The sequence below is a fragment of the Prionailurus viverrinus genome, chromosome C2, assembly GCF_022837055.1.
Source record: "Prionailurus viverrinus isolate Anna chromosome C2, UM_Priviv_1.0, whole genome shotgun sequence".
In the NCBI taxonomy this organism is placed as follows: Eukaryota; Metazoa; Chordata; class Mammalia; order Carnivora; family Felidae; genus Prionailurus; species Prionailurus viverrinus.
In genome coordinates this window covers 7,114,167-7,128,664 of record NC_062569.1, presented here as the reverse complement: position 1 = coordinate 7,128,664, position 14,498 = coordinate 7,114,167, and positions in this window count along the sequence as shown.

Here is a 14,498-nt window from a genome sequence, read left to right as displayed (position 1 = left end):
CCCTCGCGCCTCCCCCGTTAGATTTCGTACGAAAAAGTGCTGCGGAGAATTCCCAGAAGGTCCCGGATGTGAAGTCACCGGCGTGAGGTCACCGAGCCCGGTTCCAGGAATCAGAAGCTTGGGGGCTGGGGCGGGAAGGAAGCTCAGAAAACCCGGGAGCGAGCGGAGCCGGGGCGCCGTGGGCGGGGCGCCTGGCTCGGCGGGTCCCACGCCGGCCTGCAGCCGACCCCCGGGGAGGTGCCCCGGGAAAGAGTGCTTCGCTGCTCCCACGGGCGTAGGAATGCCGGCTAGACAGCAGTATCCCGGGGTGGCAAGCAAGAGCAGAAAGGCTGATCCTGCCTGAGATCAGAGCGGGTGGGGGAACAGGAGCGATACCCGCTGTTGGAGGAGGGGGCGGGGGGTGGGGGGGGTGGGGTATAGGTGGGGGGCGGGGCGCACGGGCACTGGCTGGGCCTTCCAGGTTGGGGAGCAACTCGACTAGATGAGCCGAACTTTATTTATTTTTTTAATTTTTGTTTTTTTTCAACATATGAAATGTATTGTCAAATGGGTCTCCAATGAGCAGAATTTTAAAGGGAGCAACCTTTAACGTAAGAATGGCACACGCAGGGATTGACTTGTCCTGCGGACTTGCATGCAGAGATAACTTCTGAAGGCGGCTTTGGCTGCACGGCTTGCTGAGAGACCAGACGCGCCTGGGAGAGTCGGGCGTACCCGCAACCTACAAGCTTGAAGTTCCCATTTGGCAGGGCGGGGGAGCCTGGGAGGAGCCAGGCTTTCGGTGTGCCCGGGGAGGGATCAATAAATAGCCTGAGCTGCTCGTGTGGGTCAGGAGTTCAGGGATGATAGAACTCCCAGAAGTTACTTGGAATCTGTAGCAGAGATGTTTCCAGAGGGAAACAGCTGGAGCCCTTGGAGGGAGAGATCTGAGGAGGGTTTAACAAAAGGGCCCTTTACAGGAGGGTAGCAGAGTGAGGGGAAACCGCCGGGACAAAGTACGACCCCTGGACGGGTACAATGGGGACTTGACCATCCGTAGGTATGAGGGAGAAATGGGGAGGGTTGCCGGTACCTGGAGACAGAGTTCAATGGAGGGGACAGTATCCAGGCGTATGTGATTTCCTCCAAGGAAGGGGATTTATTTTGGGGATACTCGTTTGGAGGCTGCACCCTGCCAGGAGTGGAGAACTTCGGCGGAGGAGCGTAGGTAGTCCCTGGCAACGCTACACGGAAAACATACATCCTGACCTCACTCTCCTCCCTCTGAGCTCGTGTCTGCGTTGGCCAGTGGTCAAACCCCACGGAAAGCCAGACAGTTCATTCCCCGGGCGCAGAGCTGGGAGGAGAAGGGTGGAGAGAGGGTCTGGGGCAGCAAATGGGAAGCACAGAACCCGGCCCTGGGGTCCGTGGTGAGCACCGCTGGGCAAGGCCATGGCTGGAGAAGGGGCTGCTTAGGGACAAAGGTTGCTGCCCCTGAACCTTCTGATATGTGGAGATTGAGAGAGAAAATAGAACAGGAAAGGACCCTCCAAAGCTACATTGATTGAGACAGGGGAACCAAGAAGGCCATGCTCCCGGCCAAGTGACACCAGTGTGTCACCAGAAAGAGGAAGGGAGAGAGTCCAGGAGCTGGGACATGCTCCCCATGGGTCAAGAAGAATGAGGGTGTGTGTGTGTGTGTGTGTGTGTGTGTGTGAATAATGTACACGGACTGCTTCTAGAAAAAGACAAAAAGAAAAAGCCCTGTTAATAGTGCCTCTAGTAGAGACCCAAGGTAGGCAAGAGACACTGAGGCCCAGCTTTTTATTTTCTTCCATTTTGGGTATTTTTAACAAAGTACATGTATGGCTTCTACCAAAGGGAAGAAAATACAATTTTATTTTATGTTTTTAAAGAATCCCTCATGGCAGGAGAGAGATAATTTTACAGAAAGAGCAGATCCACAGTTTTCCAATAAACTGGAAGATAGTCTTGGGGTAGCCTTGGGATTTGAAGAGAACTGACCTGGCGTCTGGGAGGGTGTTATTGGAAGGATCCCCTCCCTGTCAGTCCAGCCACCACCTTTGGGAGCAGTGACCTCGGAAATGTGTTTGAACTGTGTTCTGTTTGTGCTGTCGTCCCCTCAGTTAACTTGCCCTAACCCCGCTCTGCACAATCCAAGACTTCAGGAGAACTTAATCCTTCCCGTTCTAGTGTCTTTTTAATAATTGTACATGTCATGCCTTAAGTATTTTCAATCTTGTATGTTAAAAATAAACGAATAAATAAATAAATCCCCTGCCTTGGAAGGAACCACACGAGCTTGGATGTTGTCATCTTGGAACTGAGTGATGCCTCATCATTCTCTCTCTGCTGAAGCTGGGCTTGGATAAGGTAGTTCTTCCCGGCACAGCACAGAATCCTTGGGATTAGAAGTATCCCCTGCCGTGCCCCCCCCCCCCCCAGCCCCAGTTCAGAATCAGCTCCGAGTGGGTATTACTTCAGGATTGGGCACTGATTCTGAATCCCATCGCAGATCCTGAGGACAGGGACCCAGTTAAGGGTCCCAGTGGAACCAGCCCTGAAGAGCCTCAGGCCAACTTCAGGAAGCTTCTCCTAGCACTTGGGGGGGTGTCTATGGGAGGGGTGACTAGAATAGTGCCTGGCACATAGTTTGGTAAACAGCATGCATGACTGCCCAAATGGACTTTTCCACAGCTCTACCTACAAGAAGACTCCCCTGCCCATCGCTCACTACAATCTCTGTTATCTCAGAACATGGTTCCCGGTGTCGGCAGCCTCCAGTCAAGGTTGCTGCCCGGCGTGTGCCCATCTCTTCCCAGCTTCGTGCGCAGTGCCAGTAGCTTGAAATCAGCCGTGGTGGGAGAATTTACACCATGAACGTTGGCAAACACTGCAAATCATGGTTCCTCCCCACCCCCAACTGATTGTCAAACATTAACCAGCACACTACTGCCTCCGGTCTCGTCTCTGCCACTTACCAGCTCTATGACTCAGACAAGTCACATAATCACTCTGAGCTTCAGTTTGCCACAGTGTGGAGATCCCACGGTATCTACCTAAGGAATCGTCTGGAGGATTAAATGCGATTATAATTCTGTAACGCGTTTAGCGCAATATTTGGCTTCTAGTAAAATACGCAGTACGCTTTAGTATAGTTCCAGTGTTCTATTGCTGCATAACAAACCACCCGCAACATGTAGCGGCTTCATACACATTTATTTTGCTCATGAATCTGTAATATGGCCAGAACTTAGTAAAGATCACCCCTAACTGGAGAAGCGTAAAGGCTGGGATCATCGGAAGCCATGTTCACTCAGACACCTGCCATGTAAGCTGGCTGCCAGGGCCCTTAGCTGTGACTCTTGATCAGAACACCCACGAATGACTTCTCCACGTAATCCAGGCTTCCTCACGGACCAGACGGTGGCTGGGTTTCGAGGGTGAATGTCCCAGGAAACAGCCAGGGAGCAGCCCTATCACTTTTTCTAACTTAACCTTGGAAATCACCCAGTATCACTTCTTCCACATTGTATTCATGAGAAGCAAGTCACTAAGGCTGGCCCATATTTAAGGGGAGAGGAATGAGATTCCTCCTTTTGATAAGAAGAGCGTGAAAGAATTTATGGGCATGTTTTTAAACCATCGCGACTGTTATTATTGTGGCCCTTAGGATACTCTAGTTTCTTGTAAGTGAATTATCCCACTTCTTAGCCTATGAGCTCTCTGCAGGAGGACAGGGATCCTTTGGATTCATTAAGATCCCTCTCCCTCACTGCTCCCCAAGTGAACCTAGGGCCCTGTTTGCTGCAGAGTTCAGTAAATGTTCTAGAAGTGAATTTCTTCTTACAGGTGCTGGCCCTGGACATTTGTACTTCACTGGATGACACCCTGTTGGTCCCATAGAAAACGAGGTGAGGGACTGGGCAGGGCACAGCCAGGAGGCCAGGACCACGACCCCAACAGCCTCTACTCATCCTGGGGGCTGTGGGTGACCATGAGGGTAAGTTCATGGCCTAAACAAACTCCCTTACAAGCCTGCTCTGAAGATGGGTTGGCAAATCACTGTCTGGGAGTCAGATCATGGGCTCATGATATAATTTCTGTCTTGGCCTTAGATGTCCCAGTCTGTCAGATGGAAATAAGAAAAGGTCTGTGGGTTGGGCATTTGGAATAGATGATCATATTATTTATAACGTTGGGCTAGAATCCAATTTCTTCTTCTGGAAATGGTTGACAAGGTTGCAAGCCTCTCTAAGAAAAAAAAAAAAGCCGAGAGAAATCTCTTCCCTTGTGCTAGGGACATGAATCCCATCTCATAATGTCTTTGAAATCCACAAAGCTGGGATCCCAGAGAGAAGTAAGTGTGTGTGTGTGTGTGTGTGTGTGTGTGTGTGATATTTGGGGAGGACTTTTTCAGGAAAGACCCAGGAAAGAGAGACTCAGACGAACCTCCATTTCAACAGTGGGGGCAGACAACAAGCTGGGAGGGGACGTGGAGGTGCAGACCGGCCAGCCCCAGCCCCTCAGCTGCCCTTTCCCTTATCCCTCCAGGTCCCTGTGTGCCACATCTGGGTCAGGAGTTCTGGTCAGACCTTCCAAGACAACCCCTAAGGACATCGGGGCCTCTTACTGGGACTGCCTCCAACACAGGGAATTGGGCTGCCTGTGACCATAGAATGACCGACCCGAGGCTCATCAGGTGCCCCAGCTCAGTCCCTTGTAAAAGCAGCAGAATCGTCTGGAGAAGACTTTCCTAAAGTGGGGTTCATGAATCTCATAGCCAGCAGGGATGATATTTCAGAGGAAAAAAAAAAAAAACTGCCTTGGGCCCATTTCCCCCAGAAGCAGGCCCTGAGACAAAGATTTGAGTAGAAGTTTTTCACTTGGGAATGATCCCAGTGATCCTAGTGGAGAGGTGGAGAGAAGGGGAGGTGGGGAGGGGGAAGGAAACCGACACGGGGTGTGTTGATGAGTGTTTGCCCCGGCGGGCAAGTGTGGCTCAGTCCCCCTGGGGCCTCTGGGATGTTGTGTGCAAAAAACACGCCCCAGAGAGCCTCACCGTGGCCCGCTCTGCTTAAGGGCTGCATCTGGGGCACTGGCTCCCTGGCACCACCAGCCTGCCCTGTGTGCCAGCTGAGCGTGGTCCTGCGGCCGGAGAAACGCCCCAGGTTGAGCATCAGGACACAAGCGGGGCATGGCAGGATCTGCCAGACACAGAAGCAATTCCGTTTATGTACATTTCATAAGGCACATAACGATTTCCATAGAAATCCATTACCTTGTGATCATGATCATGGTTTTGTAGGTACACTTGTGCCTCCAGAACTTAGTTGGCCAGTTCAGCTCAGCTCGTGTGTGGCAGAGAGAGGGGGCCATTAACTGTAGTTCAACTTGCTAAGATATTTTCAACTGCTCTCGTGTTATTGTTTCCATCTCCCCTATTTCCATTTTATTGTCACTGTCGTGGGGCGGTGTGGCCCCCAGTCATAAAAAGGGATCCATAGTTCAAAAGAGGTTCATTAAAGCAAAGTTGTGGTACTGAAAATGGTTTCAAACATGCTACAATATAAAATGTGAGCATATATACCAGGGTAGGTGAGTGTGTAGAAGCAGATGATTTTACACAAGTAGAAAAAAAAAAAGAGTGAATCAGAAAGACCGACGTGGGAATGGAGATCTGAAAATAGAATTTTGTTAGCTGATAATGCATTTCCTCCGGTCCCAGAGGCATCGTCTATTATGAAACTTTGTCAAATACTGGCCTGAGGCCCACTGAGACTTTTGCATCATCTTCACATCAGGCCCTGTAAGCTAGTTAGAAAACCAATCAAGCCTTTCCAGAATATGGGTAGAATAATCATGTGTGCGTGATAATTATACATTTTGTCACCGAGGACAGAGAAAAGATCAAAACCAGAGAAGCGGGGCGCCTGGGTGGCGCAGTCGGTGAAGCGTCTGACTTCAGCTCGGGTCACGATCTCGCGGTCCGTGAGTTTGAGCCCCGCGTCGGGCTCTGGGCTGATGGCTCAGAGCCTGGAGCCTGTTTCCGATTCTGTGTCTCCCTCTCTCTCTCTGCCCCTCCCCCGTTCATGCTCTGTCTCTCTGTCCCCAAAAATAAATAAACGTTGAAAAAAAAAATTAAAAAAAAAAAAACAGAGAAGCACCGTTAAAGTTGTGTAATTTGCAGTGAAAACCAACACAATTCAAACCACGGCTTGCAAATGGAGTCATAGGCTACTGGGGGAAAGCAGAGCAAGCTCTTGGCAAAATTACTTGATCAAACAACACTTCCGGATGTCACATAAAATTATCAATAGCGCATAGTGTGAGAGAGCAATTTCTGTCCTGAGTGAGTGCTAGCAGACAATGGGCTTTATTGTTGACTGAAACCACTTGTGGTAAGGCTTGTTCATTGTTGATCCAGAATGTATTCCACCCCTACTTTCTTGATAGCAGATTCCTGACTTTGGTCCATGCACCAACGTCTCCAATCTCCGGCAATTAATTACAAGTAGTCTCATTCACTCACGGGCAGCCCATTTCCCACTTTCCCAGTCTCCCCAGCTGCTATAGGGGACCATGAAACACTGTCCTGGCCAGTGAAATATAATGGAAAGTGTGGTGAGGCTACATCTATGAAAGTTTTGTTTTGTTTGTTTGTTTGTTTTGAGGGTGGAGGGGCATAGAGAGAAGGAGAAAGAATCCCAAGCAGGCTCCATGTTGTTAACACAGAGCCCAACTCAGGACTCAGTCTCAGGAACCGTGAGATCATGACCTGAGCCAAAATCAAGAGTAGGATGCTTAACCGACTGAGCCACCCTGGGGGCTGCAAGGTTGTGTTGTTTTGTTTTGTTTTGTTTTGTTTTGTTTTGTTTTTTAATAAAATGGGAATACGTGCTGGTATCCCTCTTCTCCCTCTTCCCAACTTTTTTTTTTATGTTTATTTATTCATTTTTGAGAGAGAGAGAGAGAGAGAGAGAGAATGAGCAGGGGAGGGGCAGAAAGAGAATACCAAGCAGGCTCTGTGCTGTCTGTGCAGAGCCAGATGTGGGGCTCAATCTCATGGTTGGGTTCATGAGATCATGACCTGAGCTGAGATTCAGAGTCGAAATCCAGAGTGCCAGGTTTAGCCTCCCAGGGGCCGTCCCCCCTTCCCAACTTAACCATGGTCATGATGCCTGGTGCTGGGGCAGCCATCTTGCACATATGAAGCACCCAGCACAAGGGAAAGGCTGAGAGAATTCTAGAGACATCAGCACTGACATTATTGAACGTCAGTGACTGCCTCCTTCCAGCCTTCTTGTAAACTCCTCTATGTTCAAAGCCATTGTGGCTTGGATTCTCTAGTCCTGGCCATTGAAGGCATTTCCGGTGGGTGTACCACTGAGGTGTGAGCTCTCCACAGAGTTTCAGAAAACACGTGAGGGAAACGTGTACCTGATGACTTTTTGCGCGATTTACCACAAAATCCCTTCGCCAGGTGAGCTGAATGCGCTTCTGGTTTCCAGGTGGGCTCAGCTTCCCCAGCAGGAAAAGGAGAGGCTAGAGAATGAGATCAAGGCATTGGGTCCCCGGGTTCCCTGCCTGCCTGTGAGTCTCCGGGCCTTAGATGTGCTCTTAGCGTGGGGGTGGGCCAGTTCTCTCTACTCAGTTCTCTCCTTCCTGGTGACCAACCCCCTTTCCCTTCGGGCCCCTTGGTGGTAACAGCTGCTCCCACCTGATTGCAACATCCCCTGAGGTGCTCCTACACCTACCTGTTGGTAAACAGTCCTTGTAAACAAGCTTTCCTAAAATCATCCTACTCCAAGCGTGCCTTTATCTGTCGGTAGGCCGGCTGATCTACCGGCATCAATCCACAGATTTGAAAGAAAACACACGCACACGCGCGCACGCACACACGCACACAACTTGCATCAGATCACCGGCCACAGACCACCGCATTCACAAAGGCCAGCTGTCGGGCAACAGGCTGGCTCCTGACCTCGGTATGTGTGAAAACAAGTAGCCGGAAGAGTCCAGGCACTCAATTCATGGCCTCTCTGACTGTGTCTCTTAAAATACTGCGCAGACAAATGGGCGGCAAGTAAAAGACAGCGTCGGACAAAGTGTGCCGGCTTGTTGGGGAAAGATAGCCACTTGAGGTTCTGAAATAGGAGGGGACATACAGCATCGCTTTGTGGCACGGGCGGTTCCTGGCTGTCCGTGGCTAGCTCACGCAGCGACTCAGCCGCCTGTTCAGTATCTTGATTACCCTGAACCTTTGGCTTCAGGGCGAGACTACAACCATTTTTCATGTTGAGGATAAGATATCAAGAATTTGAAGACAGGACTGTGGTGCCAAGGCTCAGCCTTTGAGAATATGACCCTTTCCCTACATTTGAAGATTTTCCTTCTCTTGGCAGAGAAATAAATCAATAGAAAGGCAACCACTAGACAAATTAGAAACAGACTATAAACTTTCAAATCATCAGACGAAAATACAAACACATGGGCGCACACACATGCATATCAAAGAAAACAAAAAAGCACACATAGTAAAACAAAAAACAGAGGAAGCATTAAAGTAGAAAACATAACAGCGATAAGATGATAGAATCAAGACTAATATGTCAGTTACATCAACAGATGTAAATAGGATAAACTCATCCTTATAATAGGAAAAAGATTCTCACATCGAATCATAGAACAATCTCCCAATGTATGTTGTATAGAAGAGAGGCATCTGTACCAAAGTAACTTAGAAAACTTAAAAAAATGTAATATAAATTAAGTTATACAGGAAAATACTGAGCTGAGGCTTCAATGACCATCAGTCAGGGTTAAATTAAAAATGAAAACGTTAGGGGCGCCTGGGTGGCGCAGTCGGTGAAGCGTCCGACTTCAGCCAGGTCACGATCTCGCGGTCCGTGAGTTCGAGCCCCGCGTCAGGCTCTGGGCTGATGGCTCAGAGCCTGGAGCCTGTTTCCGATTCTGTGTCTTCCTCTCTCTCTGCCCCTCCCCCATTCATGCTCTGTCTCTCTCTGTCCCAAAAATAAATAAACGTTGAAAAAAAAATAAAAATGAAAACGTTAAATGAGACAAAAGGAGAGAGAGCAGTATCCAACATTAAGAGTCTAGTTTTTAGAATTCCCCATGTACCGAATAGCATAGCGTCAAAATCAAGAATGAGATATGACAGTTAAGACTAACAATACACAGATAGTGCAGGTATAAACTGAATGAAGCACAAGAAGACATTTTAATCGACCCCATCAGCTCATGACCTATCAAGAAAACAAATGGTGAGAAGGAATGTGGAGAATCTGAATAGTAATTAAACATGATTGAATTTGAGAGGCAAAAAACCCTTAAAATCCTTGCAAATACAAATCAGCTATATCTCATATGAATCATTCATCATATCCAAGTAAGTTGATCCTAGTAATGCAAATAGTTCAATAATATTAGGGAATCTGTAATAAAATAGACCGTATTAATAGATCACAGGAGAACTATATAAAAATTCAATAGATGCCAAAAAGACATTTGACAGATATTCCACATCTATCCTTGCTTAAAACAAACAAAACCATAACTGACCAGTAAAATTACATATAAACGGCATGATTGAAAATCACAGGGGCTCCTGGGTGGCTCAGTCCGTTAAGCGTCAGACTTTGACTCAGGTAGTGATCTCACCGTTGGTGAGTTCAAGCCCCCCGTTGGGCTCTGTGCTGACAGCTCGGAGCCTGGAGCCTGCTTCGGATTCTGTGTCTCCCTCTCTCTCTGCCCCTTCCAGGCTCTCACACTGTCTGTGTCTCTCAAAAATAAATAAACGTTAAAACATTTTTAAAAATAAATAGATAAATTCCAAATGGATAAAGGATTTATATCTTTAAGCTGGACCATAAAACTCTAGAGGAAAGAACAGGTGAATTTATAATATTAGGACAGGAAACGCAATAGGATCCCTAATGTAAGTACTTAAGAAATTTGACTTTATAAAAATGTTACACTTCTCTATGGTAAAACATACTATAATCCAAGGTAGAAAACAAAGCAGGACTGAGTACATCATGAGTGACAGGCAAAAGGGCTCATCCCCTTAATCCTCAAAGACTTAACCGTATACGAAATACGTGATGAATATAAACCAGCAGTTTGGAGAGAAACACAAGTGGCTTATAAAAGTCTCAACTTCACTCATAACTAGAGAAATGCTAATTAAAACAGTAAGGCATCTTCTTTGTTTTCCCTATCACACTGGCAGAGATCACTAAGTTTGATTACTCCCAGTGCCAGAGAGAGTGTTGGGAAACACGCTCACTCGGATACCCTTGGGAGCGAAATTGGGGCAACTTTGGGGGAGGGTGATTTGGTGACATCTGTCAAAATCCTTTGCCCCAGAATTCAGCCGCTCAGATTTTTTTTTTTTTTCAAAATGTTTTTCATATTTATTTATTTATTTTGAGGAGAGAGAGAGCATGAGCAGGGGAGGGGCAGAGAGAGGGCGAGAGAGAGAATCCCACGCGGGCTCTTGCGTGGAGCCCTACGTAGGGCTCGATCCCACCAACCCAACTGACTGAGCCACCCGGGTGCCCCTCAACTGCTCAGGTTTTCAATCCGCAGATTTCCATTCAGAAACCTTCCAGTTCGGACAAACAAGTGCTCAAGACCTTACTTGCAAACCTTTCCTGGGTTTGCTTCCCAAGGCCTTAGCACAGTGGGTCCCAAATCCACTTTGTGCATCAGAATCCACTGGAGGGCTTGTGGGAGACAGGTTGCTGGGCCCCACCGCTATAGTTCCTGACCTAGCGGGTCTGGGGAGAACTCAAGAATCTGCATTTCTAACAAGTTTTGGGTGATGCTGATGCTGCCGGTCTGGGGGCCGCCACGCCTTTAGCTTGTTGTGGGGACTCGGGTGGGTAGAGGGATGGGGACCTGGGGGGGGGGGTGAGTTCCTTTGAGGGAAGGAGGATGAAGCAAGGTGGAGAAGAGCAGGACTCCCCAACCCAGGACTGCGTAGAGGAGGAAGTGATGGAGTGAGCTGCCCAGAGAGGGACGTTTGAGCCACCTAAGCAGATAGGACTTTAGTCCTTGTTCCCTGCCTCACAAAGACTTCTCCCATACCCCGCCCCAACTCACCTATTCTCCATAAATCCATAGGGTAAGGAGCATGTTAGCTGTGAGCAGACAACAAGGATTGCGAATCAGAGAGCCAGGCCGCCCTGGACAGGGAAAGGCACCCCCATTCCTCACACAAGCCTTGGAGGTGGTGACGCTGGGGTGGCACACTGGAGGGTATCCCAGCCGAGGGAGGGAGGTAGAAAGTGCTCCTGGGGACTCAGCTGCTTTGATTTGATTTTGAAAAATAACATCTTTTCAAAATATGGTGCTGGGAAAACTGGATATTCACATGCAAAAGGGTGACGTTAGACTCGGACCTCACACCACATAGAAAAACTAACTCTAAGCGGATCGAAGCCCTAAACACAAGACCGAATACTATAAAACTCTTAGAAGCCAAACGACACGAAGCTCCTTGCACCTGAGAATCAAGGTAGAGGAAAATTCTTACCCGTCTAAGAAATCTAAACAGCTGAACCTGACCTGGGAGCCCCAGGTATCCCTCACTGGTCAGGAGGCAGACTGACTTCCTGGTGGAAGGCTGAGAACAAGGGCATCTTTTTCACAATCGTTGCACCCCACACCCTGCTTTTATCAAGATAAAACAGTGAAGTGAACAAATCTGAAGTGTAGAAGTTGAGTTTTTACATATGTATGTACCTGTCCAACCAGGGCCCAGATCAGGATACAGAACGTCTCCAGCATCCTAGATGCCTCTCTCTTTTTTTTCAAAGTTTATTTATTTTAAAGAGAGAGAGAGAGCGCGTGAGTGCAAGTGGGGGAGGGGCAGAGAGAGAGAGACACAGAGAGACAGAATCCCAAGCAGGCTCTGCACTGTCAGCACGGAGCCCGACGTGGGGCTTGAACCCATGAACTGTGAGATCATGACCTGAGCCGAAGTCGACACTTAACCAACCGACTGAGCCACCCAGGCGCCCTGGCAGAAGCCTCCCTTATGGCCCTTCCCCATCAATACCCTCTAAGGTAATGTTCTCTATCCCTGTTTAGTTCTACTGCTTAAATGCCATAGAAATAAATGGAATTATAGTTTTTGCTCTTTTGTGCTTGGCTTCTTTCAGTCAATATAATATTTGAAAGACTCACCCTGTCATCTCATGGGGCGAGCGGTTGTTCTTTTTCATTGCTGTGTAACATTCCATTGCAAGATAAATCACAGTTTGTTTCCATTCATCCATTGGACATCTGGGTTTGTTTCCAGTTCTAGGTTGTTGGGGATAAAGTTGCTATACAATTTTTGTAAGCGTCTTTTGGTGGACATAAGCACTTTGTTTCCCTCCTGGGTATACACTGAGAAGTGGAGTTGGAGGATTGTAGACCTTACCTATGCTCAGCCGATGTTCCTGCCACACGATTTTCCAAAGTGATTGCATAAATTCACCCTCCCACCCCAAATGCATGATAGGTCTGCCTCATTCATGACAGATCTTGGCATTATTCTTTTTTTAATTTTTCTGATGGGGCCATTCCTTTATAACTTTGAAAAATATGTATTTAAAACTAGTAACATTTTTTTTTTATTTACCTAAAATGGGTGGTCCAGGGATGCTGAATGTTTGAGAAAATTTTTGGACTCAATTGTTAAGTATTCAGAAATTCCCCGAGGATGTGTGGGTGTGTTTCTGCCTATGTATGTGCCACAGTCACAGACGATTTGCTCCAGACCCCACCCTCCTTGCCTTGGAACAGACCCTGCACTTCCCCGTGAACAGGAAGAGCTTAGTTGGGATCCCAGAGGGAGATGTTTCCCATCACCAACAACATCTGGGGAACATCTGGAGAGCCCATCCCAGGACAGGGAGACACTTTGCTGGAGAAAACACATCACTTATTGGATTATTTTTGTTTTCCTATATTTTCTCTTATTCTCTTCCTTTCCTGCCCCCCCCCCCCAAGCCCCATTACCCACTGGGTCCCCTGCTCTAAGTCTCCACTCCAGCCCTTGCCAACTCCCTGCCCTGGCCTCTGTCTCATCTGGTTTCCCCAATACACAGCCCAGCGGGATGCAAACCTGGGCAGCCCGAGAGACCCCCTATTAACTCCAGTGTTCAATCCTGCCCAGTTGATCAGCAGGCAGCGTCTTCTAGAAAATTAACTCAAGGAATGTTGAAGCTGGTGCAGTTCTCTGGTCCAATGCCTCCATTTTACAAGTTGGAAGACTGAAGTTAAGAGAGAGAGGGAGAGAAAGAGAGAGAGAGAGAGAGAGAGAGAGAGAGAGAGAACTAGAACTCCACTCCACTGTAGGTCATCATAGAAACCCCCTTTTCTCCTGGGGACCTGACCAAGGGAAGGGATTAGAGGCAGGAAGGAGGCGGCAGTGGAAAAAAGGATTCTTTGGAACCAAAAAGGTCTGCAACCAGCAGCCACAGGGAGGACAGGGCTGACTGTCTGAGGGGGTGGTGGTGGGTGGGTGGCCACCTGCCACCATACCCTAAGGGCTGAGTCACCTCTAACAACTGACACCCAGCTCTGTAGCCTTTAAACTCCCTCCTGAGCTGTCTCAGCCACACCCATAGCTTCCTTACACCGCTGTATGCTGATGACCCTTCTGTCTCCACTTCCAGCCCAGCACTCCCCTAGAGCGCCAAGTGCACGTTTCCTAGGTAAACTTAATTTATTCAGCTGGTTCTTACCGAGCACCGAGGGGAGTGAGACACAGCCCCTGCCCTCCCACGACTCCTAGAAAACACAAGGAAACCCACAAGTAAAACACAACTGAGTGCAAGGTAAAGGGTAGGCTGGAGAGGAGCATCTTTGGAAGTCTGAATCAGGATGAGGAGGACACAGACCAAAAACTGATCACTGACAACCTGGGCTGGAGTGATTATCGAGAGTGTGGGTGGGAGCGCAGGGATAAGGCTGGGAGAAACTTAACGAGACTTAGAACAGAATACCTCCTGTGTAAATTAAAACTACACGCATCAGTACCAATATCACGTGTAGAATGTACGTAGATGTAAAAGGCCACGTACACAGATTAGAGATGCTGAAATGGAGGAGCAGGGAAGGGAGCGGGGGGGTGGGACCATGAAGAGAGAGAAGCCAGGCTGCAAAGGTGGGCACGGGCCAGGTTATCTGGCTTTTGTAGGCCCCACAGAGTTGCGACTTCATCTTGAGGACACTGGGAAGCCACTGGAAGCTTGGTGCCAGCGGTCCAGATACCTAGCGCACACAGGCGCACACTCAATGCATGCAGGAAGGACGAGGGCTGTAGGAAGCTTCCTTCAACCTGCTTTCCTCTCATTTTTCTTCCCTGGAAAGGTACAGGGCAGGTAGACCCCTTCTGGCCCGCTCTACATAAGCACCTGTGGCTCAAGAAGGGCCTTCGCCATCATCTCCACCCCAGAGCGTCCAGGCAGGAGAGGTCACCC